Consider the following 8,373-nt stretch of genomic DNA (forward strand, 5'->3'; position numbering starts at 1 on the left):
CTTTCGAGTCTCACATGTCAGTATGGGAGCAGCCCGATGAAGTATGGTGCCGAGTTTTCCCAACAACATTGCATGGGATGGCTCAAAGTTGGTACAAGGGGCTCCCCGACGGCTCGGTGTACTACTACGCCGACCTAAGGGACGCCTTTCTAGCCCAGTACTCTTGCAACAAGAGAAGGGCCGTGGAGACATCGGACCTCCTAACTATCAAGCAGGAAGGGGGCGAGTCTCACGAAGCTACATGAAGAGGTTCGACGGAAAGGTCCACAGATTCGGGAGATTAATCCCGAACCGGCGGCCTTCGCGCTGATGAAAGGCCTCCCAAGGGGAGATTTGAAAAATGAGCTCATCAAGTGCGGAGGCCTGGGCTTGATGCCGCCAGGGAAGAAGGCCGACCAAGCCATCAAGGTAGAAGACTATCACAAGACGTGGCTAGGCCCGAGCGAGGTCGAGCACTCATAAAAGAAGAGCCGCCAGGAGGACAACCCGCATGAAAGACGCCGTGACAACAACGGGTCACGGTCCGAAGAAAGACGCCGAGACAATAATAGGTCACGGCCTGACAAATCTGCCAGGAAACAGGACTCGGCGGGCGCCGGGTGGAGTTCGGGAACGTACCACCAGAGGCGGTATAACGATAAAACCCCTCTCGTCGTATCAGCCGCCGAAGTCTTCGCCCTGAGCAAAAGCGAGGGCCAGAAGTGGGAGAGACCCCCAAAACCAAAAAGTGACGGTGACACGAGCCGATCGTGAGTACCACGGCCACACCGCCATCTAACCAACGACTCGCCAGCATCCGAAGAATGCCATTGAAGAGCCGATCCGGAAGGGGAGCCTCAGCAAGTACGTTGCCAAAAGCCAAAAGACCGACGCCGATTCAGAGAAGAAATCCGTCTTCGAACGGATAGGAGTGATCCACGTTGTCATCGGGGGCCACGAGAACGGAGGGTCCGCTCATGGGTACAAACGACACCTGAACGAGCTCTATCAGGCCATCAACTTTGTGCCCAACACAGCCACCCCCTCTTCCAACATCCCCGACATAATCGCCGGAAGAAAGGACTACGAAGGAGTCATCGCTCCTCACGCCGACCCACTTGTAGTCAATTTGGACATATCCAACCACCTGGTCAAAAGGTGCCCGATTGACACAGCGCATACACGAATGTCATGTTCAGGGAGTGCTTCCTCAGCCTCGGCCTGAAGGTCAAGGACTTAAGCCCCTGCACCAACCCGCTATACAGTTTCTCTGGGGCCGGACTGGTACCACTGGGATCAGTCAGACTCTCGGTAACGTTCGGCGAAAGGAACGCGGCCAAGAATGTCCTAGCTGAGTTCGTGGTCATCGACGGCTCATCCGCCTACAACGTTCTCATAGGCCGCGTCACTCGAAAGCGAGGCCGACGCAGATGATGTCCATCCGGGCCCTAACATTGATGTACGTCTCGGACCGGGGGAAGCGCATAAGCTCGTCTCCAAAGACGAGAATGACGAGGTGGTGAACGCCGGATAGCCGCCAGAGGATGCAACATGCAATCCCTTAAGGTGGCAAAGAAATCGGAGAAAGGGAAAGGTCTATCCTTACAACAGGAGAGCGACCTCATGGATGTAACTAGCGGCTAACTGGGGAGGTACGCCTTCAACGGGCCATTAGGACGCCGGAAAATCTCGGGAATACTCCATGTAACGTCGGAGGAGTCCAAAACAGCTGTGGGCACCCCGACGCATGTTTTTACCTAAATGAAAAATCATCCAAGTCTTCCATCAGAATGTACGCTCTTCCCATAGTCACTAGGGAGGAGCAGACGCCGGCTCACACTGTCATACCGACAAGAGCGGCAGCCTTTATCAGGAAGCAACAGACGCCGGCTCACACTGTCATACCGACAAGAGCGGCAGTCTCTATGAAGAAACAGGCACCGTCGCAGTCACTCCAAGTAGTAGACGCCACGGCAGTCACCCCAAGAGGTGTGACGCCGTCGCAGTCACTCCAAGTAGTAGACGCCACGAGAGTCTCCTTCAAGAAATAGGCACCGTCGCAGTCACTCCAAGTAGTAGACGCCACGGCGGTCACCCCAAGAGGTGTGACGTCGCGATACTCCAAGTAGTAAACGCCACGGGAGTCTCCTTCAAGAAACAGCACCGTCGTTATCACTCCAAGTAGTAGACGCCACGGCAGTCACCCCAAGAGGTGTGACGCCGTCGCAGTCACTCCAAGTAGTAGACGCCACGAGAGTCTCCTTCAAGAAATGTGCACCGTCGTTAGTCACTCCAAGTAGTAGACGCCACGGCAAATCACCCCAAGAGGTGTGACGCTGTCGCAGATCACTCCAAGTAGTAGACGCCACGGGAGTCTCCTTCAAGAAACAGCCACCGTCGCAGTCACTCCAAGTAGTAGACGCCACTATCACCCCAAGAGGTGTGACGCCGTCGCAGCCACCCAAGTGGTAGACGCCACGAGAGTCTCCTTCAAGAAACAGCACCGTCGCAGATCACTCCAAGTAGTAGACGCCACGGGAGTCTCCTTCAAGAAATGTGCACCGTCGCAGTCACTCCAAGTAGTAGACGCCACGGGAGTCTCCTTCAAGAAACAGCCACCGTCGCAGTCACTCCAAGTAGTAGACGCCACGGCAGTCTCCTTCAAGAAACAGCACCGTCGCAGATCACTCCAAGTAGTAGACGCCACGGCAGTCACCCCAAGAGGTGTGACGCCGTCGCAGTCACTCCAAGTAGTAGACGCCACGGGAGTCTCCTTCAAGAAACAGGCACCGTCGCAGTCACTCCAAGTAGTAGACGTCACGGCAGACGACGGCTCACACTGTCATACCGACAAGAGCGGCATGCACCCCAAGGAAGCGAGACATCGCGACGGTTATAAAACAGCAGCGGTTGATACTGTTGAAACGATCAAGATGCCTTGGAAGCGTTAACACAATTGAGACACGCACTCTAGACGCGCTCGGCCAAGCCGAGGCGGGAGCATAAGAGATACTCAATTAATAACGGAAAGAGGCAACCCGGACAAAGACGGAGACGCTAAAAGGACAGTCGAAGCTCGAATACTAGCACAAGGAAAAGAAGTGAAGTAAAAACGAACTCTTATTAAATATATTCAACGAATCACAAGAAATTACAAGGATAAGCCAAAAGACAAAAATTACAAATGCTATCTCCCTATGTCCGTTGTTGCTCGCCATCAGCAGCGGCAGCGGCACTTTCTTTCGATGGGTACCCAAGCCGGCTCCCTTAGCCTCGGCTTCGGCCTCGGCTCGCCTTTAGCCTCGGCGGCCTCGGCCGCCTTTGCCCGCTTGGCTTCCTCTTGGGCCTCCTTAGCCTTCTCGGCCAGAGCGCCTTCTCGCGCCGCCTCCTTCTCCGCTTCGCCCTCACCGCCTCTTTAGCCTTCTCCGCCACGGCTTGCTCCTTGGCTTCGAGCTTGTCATCAAGCGACTTGTCATATCGTCCCACGGAAAGGAACCATCAAGAGGGAAGAGCTCCTCAATCACTTCCCTAGCAGCTCCTTCGGCTAAATCCCGGAATTCAGCACACATGTTAGGGAGCATGACGGTTTGGAGCATCTCAATGTCCTTATCCTTTTGCCTAATGACGGCATCTCTGATCCGAACCACCTCCGCTTTGGGCCTTAAACAGTCCCCCGGATTCATTCCTCTCGCTTGAGGTAGAGGTCGGCGTGCCTCCGAACAAGTGTACACTTCCCCCAGAGCTTAGCGGCTCGGGCCGCCGCAGCCTCGGCCTTGGACCTCTCAAAGAAGGACCTCCTTTTCAACGCCCCGCCTAAGTTTTCTTTCGCCCAAGAGCGCCCTCTCAAGCATCCCCCGAGCCTCGCTCGTTGAGAAGATCCGCTTTGCCTTCACGGCCACCTTCTTAATGGCATTAAGCTCAAAAGCGGATTGAGCCAAGGCCTTCTCCTGCTCTACGATACGAGCACCGGTAAGACCGTTCCACCTCGCCGCCTCCTTGATAAGCTCCGTGCCTTCATCTATGAGCCGGGAGAAGGAAACCTTCTGGGATGAGGAAACAAGTGGTGACATTTTGATCACCGGCCCTGTGGTCGAGAGAGGGAAACCTTCCGGGATGAAGGGACAAAGTGGTGACATTTTGATCACCGGCCCGCAGATGGGGGAGGAGAACCTTCTCGGGATGGAGAGTTCACGGTGACGTGTTGATCACCAGCCCGCACGTAACTCCCCTCCACTTGCGCCCAACAGAGCGGCGGACGATCGGCCGATCTACAAAATTTAAAGCAAGCATAAGTATCGACATACGCAGACATGCCGAAGAGCTCCACATGGCGGCGCCTAAGAAACCTGCTAAATCGAAGCCACGTAAAGAACAATACCGTGCTTGGCCTTCTTGGCCGAAACGCGCGTCTCCTCGTCAGCAGCAGAATCAACGGTCGCGGTATAGGCCGTCTGCTTTCTTTTACGGACAAGGGGCGAGCCCTCCTCTTCGTCGGAGTCATCTCTGTTGGAGATACAAATGATCTCCACCGTCTCCTTCTGAACAAGGGGGATGGAAGGCGGAGCCGGTGTCGACGCCACCACCGCCGAGGACTTCGTTTTGCGCGTATGGCGCGGCACGTTACTAACAACCTTCGCCTGGGTCTCCACCGCACTCAAGCTTTTCAGCCGCTGCTCTATGAGATCAGTCGGCGACCTCCTGCGGTCATTGGGGAGAGCTTTGGGATGTAAGTTAGCAACGGTTTTATCTTTGTTCAGTCCCATTCTCCGGAGGATATCCTCAGACAGGTCCGGTCCAAAATGGCCTGCGAAGGAAACGAAGCAAGAGTTAAGTAGAAGAAATAAATCAAAGTTCAAAGACACAACGAGAACGGTGATGGGCCTCACACCGACCCCACTCACCCTGCGCTAGGGCCGGTATGAGGCCGACATGGCAAAGCGGCTCATCCTGGAGAATGATCTGCGTTGGAGGAATCCATCTTTTCGGCAGCCCACCCTTGTCTACCTCAAAAAGCCGCATTGCCAGCCTCTCGTCCTCCGAGAGAAGAACCTGCCAAACATCCATTTTGAGTTTCTTCCGGAGACCCATCTGTCATGCTCCGCCTTAGTCTCACACCGGAAGTTAACTTGATGCTTTGAAAGGAGCGAGGAAGCGGATAGTCGTTAAGCACCTTAACGTACACCCACCGACCCCGCCAGCCCTTCGCAAGAGGAAAGTTTGTCGCAGAGTGACATAACCCTTCTCCGTGTGCACGCTGAACCACCCGGCGCGGCCAGAGAATGACGGCTGGAGGTAGTGAAGTCGGCGAAATAAGTTCACCGTTGGGGCCTCCCCCTTGAAGAGACAAAGCCAGACAAACCCGATTATGGTCCTCATGGCCAACGGGTGCAATTGGGCAACGGCAACGTTCATGGCCTTAAGGATGGCCACAACATACCCATTCAGCGGAAACCGGAGCCCAAACTCCAAATGTCGCATATATACGCCGGTGTGGCCCGGTGGAGGGCAACAGACAGCCTGACCCTCCTCCGGGATAACGATTTCGTAGCCCTCACCGAAGAAGAAATGTTTCTCGAAAAATATCTCACCGGAACAGCGGGCTAACTTATGGGTCCAAGTACAGTCAAGACGGACTTTACAAGCGAGGCCGTGATCCATAACGTACTTCCTCACGTTATTAGGACGAGCCTCCTCAGCATCGTCACCAAAATCTTCTGCATCATCATCGACATCAGAATCATCCTCCCATTCCTCCAGAATTCGAGGATCGACTTCGGGAGAAGGGGACCTACGGCCCGGCTTACTAGGCCCGGCGTCGGCAGAAGACATGTTTACAATGAAATTACAAAATTAAAAATTGGAAAGTTTGTTTGTTTACCTTGAAGAAAACGCTCGCCGGAGTAACAACTCTGGAAATTAGAAGACAAAGAAACCCTTGGAAGTTTAGAGAGAAGGAAATTTTGGAGAATGAAATTGGTGGCCAATTTTTCGGAGCAATTGCCCTATTTATAGGGAAAAGCCCATGAAGCAGGACCAATCAGCAAACAGCCCATGAAGCGTCAACCAATCAGCGTGCAGACACGTGTCGGACATGCAACCACGGGATGTCAATCGTTGCAACAGTTATGTCAATCAATGCAACAGTGACCAAACGTCTTCAACACGCCTATTCAAATCTCTCTGCCTATTCACCTTCCTCAACAAACTCCCAAGCATCTGCTCTCCGCCGGCCACATGATCAACCAAGCTAGACACCGCCGGCCGGGGGCAATCAAAAATAACCGGCAGTCTCAACCCCGGTCTCGGCCAGCGTCCCTTTCTTTTCCACATCGGATGCCCAATACACATCCATGTGGAGGGGGGATATGGTACGGCCTAAGAAAGACTAGGCAGAGCGGAAGAAGCCGCCGCAGAAGAAGCCGATGCAGGAAAATTTTCTACAAACTACTTGCGCAGAATATACGCTCAGACGTACATCGAAGCCCATACCACGGCATAGACTACGCTGGGGGCAAATTGATGGGGCATATTCTGCACCGCTGACCAAGTCAACATATTGAGCAAGGTCAAAGATGTCCACACCAAGTCAACGACCTAGACAGCCTAGCCGATGCCGCCCATCGGCCTGCCAACCTAGGTCCCGGCACGACAACCTGCCAGCCGGGACACATGTCCGCGTACTCATATCCAAGACCCCTCGGCGGCGGGCCTGTGAATCTGTAATACCCCGTATTTTTTATATAATAAAATTAATTAAACGGATATTATTTTATATTAATTATTATACATTTATATTACTAGTTATGTCGGGTTAATTGTTAGTCGAGAATTATGTTAAGTTATCGAGCTAAGTTAATTAAGACGGGTTTATAAGGATTCGAAAGGTAAACTAAATAATTAAACATCGGACCCAAAATAATTATGGGAAACCGTATTAGGATGGTGTTTCGTGCCCATGAGACAAGAAATAGGCATGCTTGATTATTTTTTTATGGAACCTATGCAAGCCCATACTCCCCTGTTCACGTCAATCCCAACACCAACTCCACGCCTACATCAACACCCATAAAAACCATACTTCAATGTTCTTCTTCTTCCTCATCAAAACCGACAACCCTACCATTTTCCTACCATGATTACTCACCCAACTGTGCAAGTGAGAGAGAGAGAAAGAGTGTGGCTGATTGACGGTGTAGCAGGGAAGGCCAGGGGACTATTGTCGACGACCTAGGGTGGCTATGGTGGCTGTGTGGTGGCGGGAAAGGTAAGTATTCAACCCATCTTTTCCTCTGTTTTGTATTAATGTCGAGTGTTGATTGTTGTGTCGTGTCCTGTAGCGGTGTTGTTAGTGGTTGTTGACAGGGTGGGGAAGGAGTGTGGTAAGGGGAGAGTGTGTTGGTGGTGTTTAGGGTGGTTGTTGGTGGTGATAATGGCGGAGAAAGGAATCAGCGACATGGGTGGTAGACACACGGGTTTAAGCAGCGATTTCAGGTGGGTTTTAGATGGTTGGGTTTGGGGTAGTGCCAACGTCGATTAGGGGAGGTCAGCAGGGTGGTGCTATGGTGCAATAATAATTTATTTACTAGAAACGGGATTTTGAGACGGGTGTGTTAAATGAAAAGGTTACTATATCGGGAAGGTTCCATTTTAAGAGATTATACTTTAATAACTTTCTATTTCGGGGAAGTTGGGTCAAATACTAATCGGATCATTTTAATTATCAGCCGGGCATAAGTTGGTGTCGGGATTGTATTTCGGGAAGCTTCTATTTTGGGAGATTGATATATTTGGTAGTTAGTAATTATAAATATTATAATTGTTTTAGGTGACAGATTCGTGAAGGATCGATAATCCAATTCATTGCTTTATTTCTGGACTGCTTAACTGCTTAATCGGATTTGCTGGCACTTGAGGTAGGGGAACTACACTTGTCTTATTATCGTTATTGATCGAATTGTGTTGACTGGATTCCTGGTTGTCGAGTTATAATATCATTTATATTGGGAAGGGTGATTGACTGATTTGATCGTATTGAGTATGATATCACAACATCGGGTAACTGGCATGATTTTATGATTCATCAGTTCATTGATTTATATATATTGTGTTGCATCAATTTCTTTTGATCATTCATATGCGTTGGTGGATGGTGTAGAGATTAATCAGGGTCTGTGATATGGTGTGGAAGTATTCAGGGTCTGTGATACGGTGTGGAAGTTATTCAGGGTCTGTGAATATGTGATATGGTATGGAAGTTATTCAGGGTCTGTGAATATGTGATACGGTGTGGAAGTTATTCAGGGTCTGTGAATCTGTGATATGGTGTGGAAGTATTCAGGTCCGTGAATCGTGATATGGTGTGGAAGTTATTCAGGGACCGTGATACGGTGCGGA

Source organism: Silene latifolia, chromosome 6, assembly GCF_048544455.1.
Source record: "Silene latifolia isolate original U9 population chromosome 6, ASM4854445v1, whole genome shotgun sequence".
Taxonomy (NCBI): Eukaryota; Viridiplantae; Streptophyta; class Magnoliopsida; order Caryophyllales; family Caryophyllaceae; genus Silene; species Silene latifolia.